This window comes from Falco rusticolus, chromosome 9 (assembly GCF_015220075.1).
Source record: "Falco rusticolus isolate bFalRus1 chromosome 9, bFalRus1.pri, whole genome shotgun sequence".
Lineage (NCBI taxonomy): Eukaryota > Metazoa > Chordata > Aves > Falconiformes > Falconidae > Falco > Falco rusticolus.
This window is the reverse complement of record NC_051195.1, coordinates 1572145-1589142: the sequence shown is the minus strand read 5'-3', so window position 1 is coordinate 1589142 and position 16998 is coordinate 1572145. Positions and strand designations below refer to the sequence as shown.

The 16998-nt window shown below is 42.9% G+C and overlaps 1 long non-coding RNA gene across 3 annotated transcripts in view; it reads left to right on the top strand.

Annotated features, from left to right (window-relative positions):
• The window catches only part of LOC119153819, a 35103-nt gene extending 18646 nt beyond the window's left edge, over window positions 1–16457 (top strand). For all 3 annotated transcript variants that reach the window (XR_005106231.1, XR_005106232.1, XR_005106230.1), the window contains 3 exons: window positions 3123–3319; window positions 4557–4665; window positions 16232–16457. This is a non-coding gene — a long non-coding RNA (uncharacterized LOC119153819). The remainder of the gene's footprint in view (window positions 1–3122; window positions 3320–4556; window positions 4666–16231) is intronic.
• The last annotated feature ends 541 nt before the right edge of the window (window positions 16458–16998 follow it).

The following is a 16998-nucleotide window of genomic DNA, read 5'->3' as shown; positions in this document are numbered from 1 at the left end:
TCCTGCAGGATTTACATAGAAAAGTCCTAGCAATAGGCTCGGGCCAGCTGTGACCAATTCTGAACTAATGCTGTGGGGAAGAGGCAGGGTGAATCCAACTGGGGATTGCCAGGAGAAGCAGGGTCTGGAGCTTAGGTGGATGGGCTGCAAAGCCTACGCTTCGACCAAGGTTTGAAGTGCAGAAGTGAATTGAAAGAAAGCAGATAGGTTCATGGGTTTCAACACATTAATTTTTGATGTTCACATACTTCATCTGTGCCACACAGACGCCAGAGATTTAAAATAATTGTGGAACGGATGCCTAGAAGCAGAAGGCACGTCACATTGAGTTCCTTTAGTGGGACTGAATCATTATTCTTCTTTATTGTACTTTCCTGTTACATCAAATGTAAATGGACATGAAAGGTGTAATTTCCTTGGAGACTGAAACAATATTTTTGTCACGTTTGGCCCCGCATCCTGCCATTCTGTCTCCCTCTCTGCCTGATTTTGTCATGTGTCTGTCTGAGCTTTCCATTGATAGTTACATAATTGCCTGAAGCTCTACTAATTAGTAATTAACATTCACTTTTGTCTTCTGGTTATTGAACCAGTTTTATTTGCGGGCTCTGGCAGAGCTGCTGCCTGTGAGGGTGCTGAGATGGGTTTCTTGTAAAGCAGAACTGTCACCGTTCACTAAAGGTTGCTCTGTTGAGCCGTCTTCAAAGCAAAGTTGGTGCCTTGGCTGCTCTGTGCAAGTGTTCCCCCTGGAAGACTCTCTTCCCTTTCCTCCCGAGCCCTGCTTTGCAATAATGACCAAACAACAGCCCTGTGAAATCATTTTCCTAATGAGGGTGAAGCGTGTGACCCTGGATATTGCTTTGATCTCCTTAGTAAGGTTAAGCACAGTTACTCAAAACGCCATTTAGGTGTATAATTTTGCTGGCTTGTTCAGGTGTAAACCCAAAGAATTTGGTGCCATCAAAGTCTGTCATAATAAACTAGATTTTAAAAAGTAGGTATGGTTGTATTTTCAAAGCAAAGATTGCTGAATATCAAGGGTCTAGAGTCAGAGAAATTCTAAATCTCAGCTGAAACTGCTTTGGGGAACATTTTTGTGCATGATTTGTGTTGAATTGAGGCTATTTTTATTTTCCACACGAGGGAGATTCTGTTAGGAATGCTAATGCAATATTAAAACAATATAAGCTGAATGATTTTCTCCTTCCCAAGTAGTTCTGTTGGTGAATCTTTGCTGTAGTATCTGTGCTAAGTATGATTCCTGTTCATTAAACATAATGACACAACATTAGAAGTTAAAATAAATGCTGTGCAGGGGGACCTGGGAGACCGAGGCTCTGAGTTTGCTTTCTGCATTTCACTTAAGTACATTTAAATTCTAAATATTTATTCGATTTGCATTTTCTTGCTTTGTTTCAGAAAGCTAGATAGAGCCTTCTAAAGTTAATGCAAAATTCCTGTTGGCTTCAGAATATTTTGGAATAGACCCTAAATAAAGATGCACTAATCCTACACTGTGGGGTTGCACTGCAGCTATGAAAGGATGTTATTTATTTGTAGGGTTTTTATTTTCTGTTGCCTAAGATGTCACTATAGTTGTCTGGAAAAGTATACTTTCTCACAACTGTAGACTCATGCCAGGTATAAAATTTGCATTATGATTTCTTAGTGAAAAGGTTCAGAGAGTCCGTTGTCACAGAACTGAGCTGGAAATCCTTGTAATGACAAAGCTTCTCTGACACTAAGACTAGGCAATCCTATTTAATTCCCTACCTTGAGATTTATTCTGCTCTGCCAGTGGAGTAGCTGATGTCTTTAGTCACTTAGCAGCAAGTTATGTCAGGAGCATTGTGGAAATGGGAGCAAGAAGAGCATTGGTTTCTTTTTTTGAGAGTTGGTTTTCTTTGGAAGGAAGACTTGCAAGAGTTCAATTTCTTGGTGTATTTAAGGGTCTCCAGATCTTAGTTGTACCCAAATGGGAGAGTCCTCCTCTGTTGACAACTGCACCATCCGTTTCTTGCCTTGCAACAATGCCACAATTCGTCTGATGACCCAAGAATCTAATTCAAGGAGCTAAACTGGCAAAAACATGCCTGCTGGTTTTGGAGGGCAATTTTTTCTGAAGCAGGTGTCAGTGGGATGAGGCAAGCGCCAGTGCCCATGGCCTGTGGTTGGACTGGCTCAGCTGCACCATAAAGCTACTCCTTAAGTCAAGTCTAAGCCATAGCTTAGGGCATTGAGCCATGAGTATTTAATCTTCAAAAAATGAGCTTAGAAGAGAAAACACTCCTGAAAGCACGTTTTTAGTAACTGAGACCAAGCTGTGAGGAGCAAACCGTTCACAGGCTCTGGAGGTGCAAAGGCACTTTCTCCAAAGGCAGGGAGCCTTGTCAGAAGTTCCCAATGGTGTCATTGCACTTACCTCAGTCTTCCATGGCGATGAGATGCATAACAGAAATTTTATCTTGGGAAAGAGGGACCGGTTTTCTTCTGTGCTATGAAATGCTCCATTTTACAGTAGGAAAAACTGTAAAAGATGTACTGAGGAAGATGATCTCGATATGCAGCTTGTACAATCTGTAAAATTCATCAAACGTTATGCAAACTACTCATATGGAAAAGACTTCATAAGCTTTATTTATATATACCTAAATAGATATATATGTGTGTATTATCACCATAATACTTATTATATAAAAAGTGTGTTAAAGTGTTTTTTTCAGAAGCCTGTTAGAAATTCATTACTTTCCATTTTCTTGACATATACTGGATGTCTGTCTTCAGCTTTTTTAAAGTTAGTTATCTGCAGCTGTTCCCCGCTTTGAATTGTTTTCTCTTTGAAAAGGATGTTTCAGTTAAGGTATGGAGGAATGATTTGGGGAACATAGATAGTCTCTTCTGTGTGGGGGAAAAAATCTTTAAGATTTTTTTATCTGCCAGGATTATGTTTCCTTTTCTAGAGAATTGGTCATTTCAGTCTTTTGGCTAAAACTAAACTGCTCTATATTCTATGTTATTTAGGAGGTGTTTAGCAGTTATCATGAAAAGAAATGACCAAAGCAGCAGCATACCTGCTCTGCAGCATGCAACTTTTGTTTTGTGGTCTCTCACTGTGCCTGCAGGTCACAGTCACCAGAACCTTCCCAGCGTGAGGAAGCGGTGGTTAGCGCCTGAATTTCCCAAGTTGCCAAGGTCAACAGCTGCAATTTATCGATACTGAATTTGAGAGACAGCTAAAATAGGTACCTTTGGACACTGAAATCATTCTTCCTGGCCCACCGTTGGATAAATGCAGATCGATACCTCTGCATAACAAAAGGTAGTGCAGGTTGCCATGGGCTTGGCAAATATTCCAGTTGCTCCAAACCCAGGGTAGTAATCCTCAGCGGGACTTGTGCAATGCATCACACTGCTATCATTTTTCTACCTAGCAGAAAGTAATAGATGAATATTTTTTCATTTCCAATATAAGAATCAAAGCACAGAATATTTAAAACTATTTTTGCCATTTTATTTTAAATTATATATTATTAGATGCTATTAAAACTTTTATAGCTTTTATAACAACTTTTGGTTTTGTTTTTAAGCCTTAGAAAAAATACCCCTAGGTAGACAGTAATTTGTAATGATTTTTCTTTTTTTCCAACTATTTCTGAATTTACCATACAATGCATTCTAAGCTTCAAATACTTGCCCTTGTATTCTGTAATGTTTTAAAAATATTGAAGCCATTTATGTCAAAAGTATCCATCAAACTTTTTGCCTGCAAGAAATTCAGATAGGGCTGTTACTTTTGTGTTTCACTCATACAAATTAGATGTCACTGTCAGCAGAAAATATCTATTTAGTATGGTAAAATACCTTTCACTTTCGAGCATTTCTGTAAGACCTGTCTGTTTGCAGGACGATGTAAGTGCAGTAGGTATATTTAAGAAAACAGTGAGTCTGTAAAGCAAGGCACATGGAGTGAGTGTTAGTTCCATGTTTGTCAGTGGATGGCGTTGAAGTTAATGTTTTTAAATAAAGGAAGGAATTTTTGTTGTCATGTGCATTTTTATGCTCCAGTCCAGTTTGTGCTTTGCCCCTTGTTGTTCTGGCTTTGCCCAGAGCCCCCTCCTTGGCAAATGCTGGTGGGGAACCAATCTCTGCTGTTTTGGCTGTGCCTTGCTCTGATCCTCAGGCTCCCCCATCACTGGTTTTGGTTCAGAGCTGGCACAAAAGCCACTGGCTGCAGATAATAACCAGTGGAAGGAGAGTCACAGGGGAATAAGTAGCTGGGAGCTGGCCTGTCAACTGCATCATCCTCCGAGCTTGTTTTTCCCTCATGCTGTGAAAGTCTTCATTTTTGGTGGTTCCATGAGACAGCGTCCCATCAGCTGCTGCAGAACACAGACTTGAAAGAGGTCTCTTCTCCTCATTTCTGTTCATGTTTCCAGGAGTTTTCTTCAGTGCTTGCTGTGGGATGAATGTGGAACAATAAAGGGGACTGCCGTACAGAGGTGAAAATATCAACTGCACTGACAGAAATTATTTTTTTTTTTATGGTTTACTGGCAGCATGAAAAGCAGAAGGTGAGGTTGTATCCCTCAACCAAAGCCCAAAGGCGTTGTACTCCCACTCTGAAATACCAGTATGGACCACATGGCAGAATTGGGATCTGGCAATGTAAGTTCTTGTTAGAAAATAAAATTCTCCTGTACCTCTTATGTCTTCCAAAGGCAAAGCCAGACCCAAGTTGCCAGGGTGAGCAAGGACTTGCTGCTTTTCTTTCCCATTTCTGTTTTTTCACATAATTTCTTGTTTTCTCAGATCTTTTCTGTCTTTTCCAACTGTCTTATTTCATTTCCTCTAATTTTTTCACATTTAGTGCCAAGCACTAATTACAAAATTACAAAAGTACCTTTTGCCTTTAGTAGGAATAATATTGATTCTCTGTTTCCTTTCTTGTGCCTCTGTCTCCCTGATTTCTGCTCTTTATTAATTCACATCCACGGTTTTAATATAAGAGTTGGAGATGGCCAGGCTGGAGTGGGCCTGGCTTGAAGTTCAGAGGCAATCAGGTCCAGTCTGACTCAAAGTACTGATGATTTAGTCTCTTCACAGTCCTGGTGTCCTCTGCAGTCTGTGTCTACCTATTACCCATCTTTTACAGTTAAATGACTCAGATTGCACAGGAAACCCCACTTGTAGCCTTCAAAGATGTTATTAATCATGGGCAGTGTCTTTCTGATGGTCCCATATGCTGTTTATGGGTTTACACACCCATCACTGCTTTTTAGGGGTTGTTCAAATGGTATGGCTTGCCTTTATTTTTAAATGGGTTAGATACATTCACCCAATTGCTTCCAATTGAGAGCAGTAACTTTTAATTGAGCTGTGATTAGCTTCTTAAACTACCTGAATCTGGTGGCAGAAATACAATGCACCTTTTGTTAATTAGGAAATTGATTGCTTGGTTGTGCATCCCTGGTGGTAAATATGATGACCTTTAACATGACAGTAGATCGGTGGATCGATAGTTCAAGGGTTTGATTTCTTTGTTTTAAAGCAATCAGATGTAAGCATACCCTCCCCCACTGCAGAAAAAAATAAAATAAAATGGTTTGAGTAGATCTAAGAGTTTTACACAGGCAATGTTGCATTGCATCCCTTCTTGGTGCTTCTGAGCGTATATTTAGACTTGGGTTGCTGAAAATCAAAATATGATGCAGAAATGATAACTTCTGCCTATAAACTTATTTTTTATTATCTTAGGGATGTCTCTGCCTCAGCATTTTTATTTTCTTTTTGCCTTCAGGAGAAGCTGACAGATGTATATGTCTTTAGAAACACCAGAATTGAATACCTATGGAGTAATTACCCTAGGCAGCTGTAAATGATCCCTCTGCCTACCCCTCCCACAAGTATTTCAGCTTAGTGAGTTGTATTATTTGTGTTTTCACTGAAACTGAACTCACTTGTCTGAAATTCAACAAGATGTGTTGCCTCAAATTGTACTGGAATATTTTATGCGCTTTTGTGTTCAGAGCAGATGAAGAAAGCAAAGGGAACTTGCTGCCATTGTAGAGCCAATTACCCTGTGCCTTAATTGGCGGTCCTGGGTGAAACACTTCCTGCACCAGCTCTAACGCTTTCCCAGTACTGGACTGTAATCTACTTTAGGCAGCATCCTGATAACATCCTCTTATGCCATGGACCAAAGCTATGCAAGGCTGGTGCCTTTCCAAATGATTGCCTTGTCTTTATAAGGAAACAGTTAAATCATGTGAAATCAATCACCAATCTGTCCCACGACCTTTTGGGCTGCTTTGTTGATACACATTTCCAAGTCTTTTGCCCAAGTTTTCAGGAGAAAAAAAAAAAAAAAGTGATTAGTCATGTGGTTTAGCTGCTTCCTTTCTCAGCATGAAGTTTCTGAAGGTAAGACATCCCTAAATTAGCTCACCAGTAACTCTGTGACTTACCCAATAGTCCTTGTAGTCCTTGTCAGAAATCTCTCTATACAGAACTTACCTTGAAACTTGTGCCCGGTTGTTGTTTTTTAGGTAAAATTAACTTACATAGCTCCTTTTTAAAAACTATGCTCGTTCTAGTTCCTCAGAGGACCTGGTACAGTGGTTTGAGCAATGCAGAGGCATGGCTGGTTCTTCCTATTAAGTCTGTGCTCCTCACAGTGGCTTGAGGTCTCTTCAATATTTTACACAGTGATATCCCTCAAAGACCTGCCCTCTTGAAAGAGCAGGCTGAATCTGAGGGCAAGGAGCACAGTAATACAAACTCGAATGACCTCCTTCCAGCAAATTTGAACTTTCCAGTTCAAGTGGAAGTATGTTTCTGCTGAGACTGGTAATGTTTTGTCCTTCTTTCTATAAATCAGCCCCGAATTATGCAGCAGGATGTTCAGGAATCTCAGTGCCTGAAATGGGTAAGAATGACAGGGACAGTTACTGCTAAACTATCAGCTCTAAAGAACCTGTCTATATTCAGGTTTTTTTACAGACCAAAGCCATCATTGTTTTACAGCAGGCCAAAAGCTTTACTGTCCCTCACAGAAAGACGGTTCCAGTCCTGTTCTTAGGTATATACTGCAGAGCTACCACATGAACAGCCCTGTATATGGATGAGAACATTGCTAATTCAAAACAGCCAAGAAAATGCACGCTGCTCATCACTGCTTGTGGAAGACTGCTGCTCTGCTGAGTCACTTGAATGCCTCAGGTCCCAACTTTTACTAGTATTTATGTTCCACTGTATTTTATAATTGCTGTTTCAGTTTGAGCGTTAGAGTCACTTATGGAAAGACAAAGTTTGAATCAATAGGTATTGGTTTAGAAAAAGTCCCAGATGGAGAGCAAAAGGTCTGACAAACATGCCTCCTTCCTGCAGACCTTCAAGGTAAGATGGGTTCCCTTCACTGAAATGGCCATATTACAAACTTTTTACATGTTGTAAATTTTTAAATCTTTTTAGCTACAAATGCTTAAGTCATAAATGGGCTGAGCAGTCTGCAAAATATATGAAACGTGAATTTATATATGGGAAGTGATCTCTGGTGGGATGCCTGCTGGGGGAGGCTGGGGTGAGCTGGAGTTCTGCAAAATTTACTGACCTGTATGAGACCAAAGCAACCAGGGGATGCAGGACCTTTTCATGTGGCTTTTCTCTCTTACATCTGCTAGCGTTGGCAGAGGTGTCACACACTTCTAGTAAAAGTATTCTACTTATATAGGGGAAATGGTCTGTCTTTCAGAAAAATCATAGATAACCATCAGCAGCATCTCTGTCATGTATAGGAACTGCAGAGTCATCCACCACTGAAAGAGCATATAACAAAACATTTTTCTGACACAATCCAGTTTCTGGATGTTTCTTTAACATTGTGCTCCCAAAGATCCATTTCAGTGGTCACTTATCACTCGTAATTACAGGTCTATAATAAGATATGATAATTCCCTGTCATTGGAGGCGTAGTTCTGATGATGAAAGGGTAGAAGACTTTGAAGTGAAATAAACAGTGAAAATATGATCAGATGGAAGATAAATGAGATCCCATAGGAGAGAAAAAATTGCTGGCACATTATACTTTTAACTCCTGAAGCCCTGTGTGCTGTCTGATCAGCAGTGAAGGAAAGATGTAGTTTGAGGCTCAGGTTCAGGATAACGGATCAAAGCAGACTGTTACAGGTGCTGTTAGACGAAGAAGACTTTATGTTAGCTAGACATCATAGTGGCTGGACATCACCAGTGGTTTGAGTCTGGATATGTCTTTGCACAGGTTTTTTAAAATAGGATCTTCGTTCAACACAATCTGTTTCATGTATAAATGTTAAGTCTTATTTAGTTGATGTTTTTAAAATTACTTACTATTTGTTATAGTTAAGATTAACCTTTCATATCTGATGCCTTACAGATATTAACAGTTTATCTGCACTCAGGGCCATTCAAGGGAAACTGCAGTTTGAAATAGTTTCATACATTTCTTCTCCAAAGACTTAGATGAGACTCAAAGCTAAAATAAATGTGCAGAAACAACATCGGCATTTTGAAACTCAACATAATTTAGAGCATATTGCATGATTGAATTACAACCTAATATCTCATAATTTTTCCCACTTGTCAGAAAAGGTCATGCAATGCTGTAAACAATCAATAGTTTTCATGTCTAAAACGAAGAAGTTCGAACAGTTTTTCATGAGCTGTGAAGGTTAAATGAGGCACTTGCCAAGATCTATTGAGAGCCATCCAGGCTTTACATATTTTATAGTATGCTTAGTGGCATACTCATTACCATTACCATTAATGGCTTATGATTAATCAAAAGAATTTGGTTTAGATCTTGCACATGGGAATCATATAATTTATCTCATCTTCTGGGGATTATCCCGAAGAAACTGCTATGCGAATGAACTTAATGTACGCTGGAGTTTACATGGCATGTTATGTGCAGCTGTGCCAAACGTTATAATCTAAGAAAGAAAAATATGCGCTTTGTGTATAATATCACAGCATTTACATTTGCACAAAGCTTTGGTTCAGTAATTCTTGGTGTGTCTCTTGTAAACCACCATTATTACAGGCATACGGTTGGCCGTATAGAAAACACTGTAGACTGAAACTCGGCAGTTGGCTTGTCATGACTGGGGAGCAGATTAGATTTTGCCAGTTTCGGGAGATACTGGTGTGGTTGTGCGCTTGCACTGTGTAAATATGTATGTATTTATAAGGAGGCTTGGGTGTTTGACATAGGAAACGGCAGCTGGGATCTTGCTTCAGCAGCAGCGGGTTCACAATGGCCTGTACGGTAGGTCTTCAGAAGCAGCAATGAGTGTACCTGTGGTCTCACAGGGAGAACAAAAACCCACGCGTGGAAATAGTGGATGCGTGCAGACTACTCCTCGTTAGATCCTTTTGCCAAATTCAGGGCTCAGTGGGAGCTGGGAAAGCAGAGCCATCTTCCACTGGGGCCAGCGCAGAGTCGGGGTGCAAGGGGAAAGGCTCTGACAGAGGCAGGTGACAAGTCTGCAAGCAGACCGTCCCGGACTTTGCCGAGAGACACGGGCCTCCAGCATTTCCCAGATGGAGATTTTGCCAGGAGAAAAGAGCCAAAAGCTGCTCTACCCAGGAAGAGATGCCGTCAGGCAGCTCAGCAGCTCCTGCCTCTCGCTGGGGAGATGGGTCATGATCATCCCACTCTGCACTGAGTGCGGGCTTTGCTGGGTGCCCAGAGGTGTACAGGATACAGCCATTTCCCCAAAAATGTCAGTGTGGTGGTGCTCAGAAAGTGGAAAAATGACATGTTGTCATATGCTACTTCATTCCAGAGTGGGCAGCAATAGGAGTGGATATAGTCACAGGGTACATGAAAAGTGCTGTGTCTCAGCTTTTAAGTAGAGCAGGTTTAGTCACTGCATTTGATTGATATCACCCAAGAATGCTTTAAGATGTGTTTATGTCAACCCTGCAGTGTGGAGGTGCCTGGAGATGCCTGAGTCAACCCCGGCACTGGGCTCAGGACCGTGCTGCTGAAGTCAGTCGCCCCCACTGCCCTCCTGGCGCTGCACCCTGCCTTTCAGCCATTTATCAGGCTGGGTTTTGCTGTTGGGAGGAGAAGTTAATGCCTGCTCCAGTGATAGCAATTGTTCTGCAGCTCTGTCCTTGCCTTTGAAAATAAGGCTTAAAATATTGTCATCAACCTGGATCTTAGCAGAGTACAGATGATAAGGGATTAGCAAATAAAGCAGGGCATCGGTTTGGCCACAGGGTCAGCTTATTGTCTAATCCTCACTATCTCCATCTCACTTTCTGTAGACAGGGAGGCTAATATCTGTTTATGGATCTCCTGGGGTCTTTGGGAGGATTAATCACTGAGTGTTCCTAACCTATTTTTTAAGTGCCAAGTATTATGAGAGATTTGTGGGGACAGCGTAAAGTAATAAGCATCATGGCAAAACCAACAGGGTCTGATACGTTCACTCTCTATTTTCTTCAGAAGGGTTCAAGAAATTCGATTGGATGAACTTCATTTTACAGCTTAGGATTTAATGGTGACCAAGGAGCAGCACAAAGTTGTAGGTAACCAAACTGATTTACTTTGTGTCTGCTCAACAGGAGTGGTGCATGTCTAGTTTCTGATTTCCAGTCCGGAAAGCCTACTGCACCTGTTGATAGCACACGTCTCCATCCAGATCAGGCTCTTCCTATCCGTATCTCTTAGATCCAGAGGTATGAGATGCCCAAATGCTCTATAACAAGTTACCAGGGACTAGTATTTCTCTAATTCCAAAAAAAGAAATAAATAATTGAAGAAATGCAAATCAATCAAAGTTTGTACAAACTCTCCCCTCTCTCTGCCCCGGTAAATAAGTCTGAAATGCTCTTTGAGCCTTAGAGGTTGCAGAAAGCCCAGGGACACACCTGAACCTGAGCTCTTGAGGAACATCAACTCAATTCTGTTCTCAAATTGTCATTGCACAGGGATGGTCTTTATTCTTAAACACCCAGGAATTAACTACTTACAGCAGTTAATTTTAATATCAAAGGCTTGCAATAATATGTTTGAAGATTATAACCTTATGAGGCCTTTGTAGTGCTATGCAGAGAAGTGGTTATGAAATTTTTTTTCTAGGAAAACCCCACTTTGTCTAATGTCAAAAATCGTAAAGAAGATGCAAGGGAAAAGATAAACCCATCTTAACCTGGAGCACCAGTGTCAGTTTTCCCTGTTTGCTCCACACACCAAGGTTGTAGGATGCCCACACTGGCATCAGGTAGCTGGGCTATAAGGCACTTTAAGTGCAGGCGGCACTGAGCTCCGTGCTGCAGTATTTCCCTAGTCCATTAATAGTAACCCTGTCTGAGCACCCTGCAGCCTTCAACGCCTACGTTTCATGTACAACACTTTGGGAGAAATCCAGAAATCAGGGAAGCCACTGCCATGGGGGGCCTGGGGTTCCATCCTTAGGGTGAGCAGTCTCTCGTCAGGGATTTGGGCTTTGCACAGTGCCTAACCAAACAGTGGGTTGTTGTCTTGCCATGATGAAAAGAATACAGTGTTTTGCTTATAAATGAGATTAATTTAAATGTGGTGTAACCCCCATCAACAGTCACTTGCCAAGGTGATCATCCAGTGCAGATGCGTTCCACTGGCTGAGTGGAGAGACTTAAGGTCCACGTAACCCAACTGTGTAGCATCCTGTGACCATCTACACAGGTAAAGGGCACTCATCCTACCTGACCCTTAAGGCAGAATGGTGGGCACTTGTCCGAGAGTCAAGGCTGCAGCTCTGGCTGGGGGGTCTGCGGTGGCTAATGCCTCCACCCAGATGGAGTTGCTGCAGGGGGAGGCTGTAGTGCAGACCTGAGGCTGCAAGACGTACCTGGACCCTTCTCCTGGGGCAGGGACAGGCAGCAGACCTGCCTGAAGAAGGTGTGCCTAGGTGGAAACCTCCTGCAGCCAGTGGCTGAGCTGCAGGAGGTGGTGAGGAGGCTGTGTAACCTCTGGGAGGCTGGGAAGGATTTAAATAGTTGCTGACAAGTGCAGTCTGCAGTGGACCCCACAGCCTGTGGCCAAGCAACCCAAAAATCCCCCACCGGCACACACAGCCAGGAGAGGGGCCAATAATGCAGAAGAACGGAAGCTCACAACGGCAAGGACCTGCGGGAGGAAGAGACATCGCCCAGAGCCCGAGGTGCCCTTGCAGAACCACTTCTGCCCTCTGCAGAATGAAGAGCAGAGACCCATCACATCAGGAGGGACACTGCAGCTGACTAAGGCAGCCTGATCTGCTTTACACTGAAGTTACCAGGGGAAAGAAATCTCAGTCCATCCCCCTCCTACCAGGCTGATGCCAGTGCCGGCAATAGATGCCCAGCACCTGGAGAGGAGTCACAGGTCAACAGGAGAGCACCTATAGAGCAGCACAAAGGTAGTCCAGCCTCCCCAGCTGGTAAGCCAGCTCCATCAGGGGCCCAACCAAAATGCTCCATACAAACACACATAGCATGGGGAATAAACAAGAGGAGTTGGAGGCATGTGCAGGCCTGCAGGGCTATGACCTTGACTGGCATCACAGAGATGTGGTGGGATGGCTCTTATGACAGTAGCATTGGGAAGGAAGGGTAGAGGGTTTTTATGAAGGACAAGCAGGGGAGATGAGGAGGGGGTGTTGCCTTCTATGTGATGCAGGATAGTGATAGAGGAGCCCATGAGGAGGGGTGCTATGCTGGACCTTGTTGTCACCAACAAGGAGGGGCTGGTGTGGAATGTGAAGCTGAAGGGCAACTTAAAAGGGCTGATGAGAAAGCTGGAGAGGGGCTTTGTACGTGGGCACGTGGTGACAGGCCAAGGGGGAATGGCCTTAAGCTGAGAGAGGGGAGATGCAGATGAGCTGTGAGGCAGAAATTGTTCCCCGTGAGGGCGGCGAGGCGCTGGCCCAGGCTGCCCAGAGCAGCTGTGGGTGCCCCATCCCTGGCAGTGCTCAAGGCCAGGCTGGATGGGGCTGGGAGCAGCCTGGGCTGGGGGGAGGGGGCCCTGCCCAGGGCACGGGGTGGGACTGGGTGGTCTTTAAGGTCCCCTCCAACCCAAACCATTCTGTGACTCTATGATGAAAGGATTTTTTTTTTCCATGAGAGGGAAGCAGTTGATTAAGCAGAGAGAGGGTGAGCAGGAAGGCAGAAAGTTCATCTATCAAAACTGGCTCTTTTCAGATGTAAGACAATGGTCTTAAATGACTTTCACAATTTGCTAAATTTGCTGATCCTATTTTTCAGTGAATAAGAAATACTGATTAACAACATCATGATTCATAAATAGCCACTGAAGCTATGAAAGCCTGGTATGGAGTTAAAAGGAAGAGTCCATGCAGGGAATAAGCCTGTGCCCTTTTAACAGCTTTGGGCATCAGTGTAAAGAGTCTTTGAACCACTGTTAAAGTCCTGCAACATCTGTTTTCTTAACACCATGAGCAATTGAGTTTTCTCAGTACCTGGATTATTCACTGTGACAAAAAGAAGACATTTTTCTTTGCCAATCAGCCGAAACGTCCTTGTTGGGGCAGGAGCTGTGCGTGCCAGCAGGATGAGGGTCTGTCCCAGAGCACTTTCAGACACCTCTTGGAAATGAAGTCAGTGGAAACTTTCCCACATACAGGCACGCTGACTTTGGTATGAGCTCAAAACACTGTGAATTTTGAGACCTCTGTGTATTCATTTTTTTTTGTTTTTTTTTTTTGTTTTTTTTTTTTGTTTTCTTTCTCTGTAATTTTGCAGTGGAAAAGGAGGTGGCCGAGCAGGCATCAGGAGAAGTGAATGAATTTATTGGACTACTTGCACACTGTAATGTTATTCCGCTACCAAGGATGGCAGCGTAAATCTCAGACAAAACAAATTCATTTTAGAAAGGTTATATATATGCAGATTATTTGCATCCCAACCCCTGTGTGTGCCTCCCCCGCCCCAATAAACAAACAGCTTTTTTGTCCTACTGCAATCTCTGAGGATATTTGCAGAGATAAACATGCACTGAAGTCCTTGCAGAATGGAGCATTGAATGGGAAGCAAAACAAAAACAGGAATATTGTCACCATCTTTCCTGTTTAAAAAGAATAGGTACTAAATTCTCTCTGTTGAATCAAAAATACCCTCCTGGACCAGGTCCTGGCTCTGCACTGTCTAGTTTCTCCTGCTCAGGAGCAGGACACATTTTTGGGGGACATCAAGGTGAAATCAGAGTGACTGTGCTTGGTAAAAATTGCAGAACCTTCCTTTTTGAAAATGCCTGCCACTATGGCTATAAGGATTATTTTTAGAATAGATACCTTACCTCCTCTTGAGATGGGGGGGAGGGGGGAAAAATCCCCAGCCTCAAATCCCAAGCTGGTAATGTGTCATATCAACCAACAAAAGCCCCCAAAACAATGTCGGAATTATTCCCAGCAGTAGCTCCACTATTGAAACAGGAGCTCCAAGAAGGCCCTTAGAGATTTTATTTTATTCTACTTTATAAGGCAGGAGATCAGGCAAGGAAATGAAGAATACCAGCTTAAAAATCTCCAAAAATAAATTATAAGGCTATATCCTCCCAATTTTCACTCTGAGCATCTGGGTAGGGTTGGTCATAGAGTAGAAAACCAATGCGAGGAAAAACCTGTGAGTTCCAGGGAGACTGCAAACGTGTCTTTGAAGCTCATTGCATCCTCTGGGGGCCATGGGGTGTGCAGCAGGACAGCGGGCATCCCTGACCCGCAGGCAGGAGGAGGGCTGGACCTAGGGGCAGCAGTGCCACTGACTGCCACCTTGGACATCTCAGGCTACGGTTTGCCGTTGTCTTTTACGACACAGATCTGAGTGTCTTCTGTCACAATATACCATGTTATTAACAGCAACTGAATATTGTTAAGTAGAAGTAGTGCAAAGTTAGATGTAATGAGTTTATTTAGCAAGAACCTGTGTTCTGTGCCTACAGTTTCACCATCCTCATCCTTTACCCTGTTGTAAACTGCAATTCTGGGCAACTTTTAAATGTTGATTTGCCAAAATTAAACTCCTTGTTAGGTTATTCCACATCGGAGAAACTGATGTTGTGACTTGATATTTCTTTGACTGAATCCTGCTGGTTTATATCATATTTTGGCCTCTTAGGACAGAAGGAGCAGGACATCTTTTATGTGTTTGGAAATGTATGGCCAATGAATGCAACCTGTGAAGGAAATGCTCGTATTTGCCCTTTTGGATTGTCTCCAATCTCTTTGCAGGCAAAGTTTTTAATTTTTTGCCCCTCATTGCCAGCCTCATTCTGCCTTCCTATTATTGCATTTGCTGAAAGAGCACCCGGCCCAGGGGACCCCCAGCCCCCGCTGATGAGCTCCCCGTTTGGAGTATCAGGTTCCCCCACCACATCATCAATGGGGGAAAAAAATAAATCACTTTATCCATTAAAGTAGAAAGGAAGAAGGCTCAGACAGTAACGTGTAGCTGATGGCAAACTTTGATATGTCCCATTATAACAGTACTGTGATGAGATTCAGTTATCAATTCATTAAGTCCCTCCATCTTCGTTTTAAAAAGATCATTTTCCATTGGTGGGTGGCAGATCTTCCATGTTCTGTAATGTAATCCATCTTTTTCTAGCTCAGCTTCCAAGGCTGTCTCACTGCTGAAGGCTGATGTCAGAAAAGATTTGAGAGTTGTGCACATCGGGTTTCTGCTGTCATGATTGAATTGTCTGCTGATACATATATCGCTGTGACTCAGGAAGGAATTTACTGTGAACGCAGTCCTTCTGGGAAGGATCTTTCAGTACCAGGAGCTAATTAACTAATGCAGGTGCTTTGTTTTTTATAACAAATCTCTGGTGCTTCTGCCAAAAATTAGTCACATCTTCAGCTATGCAGATACATGAGGCTCCACTTAGCTCATCAAATCTGTACTTAGTAAACCTGATGCTGCCTTTTAGGGGTGTTTCATTTCCACAAGTGAAATGAAAGTAATCGATACTTAGTACCCCAGAAAACAGAGGTTTTTCTTCCGGTCATTCTGTGATTCTTCTTTCTAGGGAACCCATATATCTGTATGCATTTAGAGGAATGATTGCTGGCCTGGTTAGTGAGAATATAATCCTTTCAGACTGGGTTAGAGTTCTCCTCTTCCGTCTAGACTTTGCTTGAGAAGCTTCCCCCAAAATCGTTGCTTGGTATTCAGGGTGTCATGATTTAAAAATGCTTCTGATTTCCAGAAAAAATAAAATAATGAAAAAAAGATGCTAGCTGGGAAGTGATATTGGATGCAGAGGAGGTCAGCAGCTCTTGCTGAATGAGCCCATCGTGCTGCAGCTGGCATCAGAGGCTCTTGGGCTGCGGATGACTTCAGCGCTTTGCATGCTGGGCTGGGCTGCTCAACACGGCCAAGACTGACTTTTCCAAGGAGCAGTGGGAGCAATAAACAAAGACAGACTTGGGTAACTCCGGTAAGGACACTTCCAATCTTCTATTATTTTTCTATGGCAGAACAGGGAGAGATTTTAAATGGATGCTGCATCTAAGAAATGTAAAGGTGGTTCCTCCAGATGAGCCTTGTGCTGAGCAGGGCTGCTGGTGTGGAAGCGGAGTGACGTGCTGGCCATGCTGCCTGCAGCGGCTGCCGCTTGTAGAGTGTGGGGAGCTGCGGGCAGCACCTCCTGCCTGGGTGGGAAGCAATATTTATGGAGTTGCAGTAGCAACTGCTTCTTCCAAGTAATAAATAGTTGATCTCAAAAGGTCATGATCATATATAATATTCTTCTAGTAATGCATGCACAATAAATACATAGAGTTTGCTGTGGCTGAATTTATCAAGGCAGGACTCTGGTCCTGTAAGGAGCTGGTGAGATCGGGCACTAATCCTGTGGGATGAAGGACTTTTTCTGTCAGCTGCTGGAGTGGTTGATGGCGTCTGCTGAGGGGTGCTTGTGTGAATCTGAAGTCAATGCTAAAATACTCAGCAGCTTCAGCCAACAGATCGCAT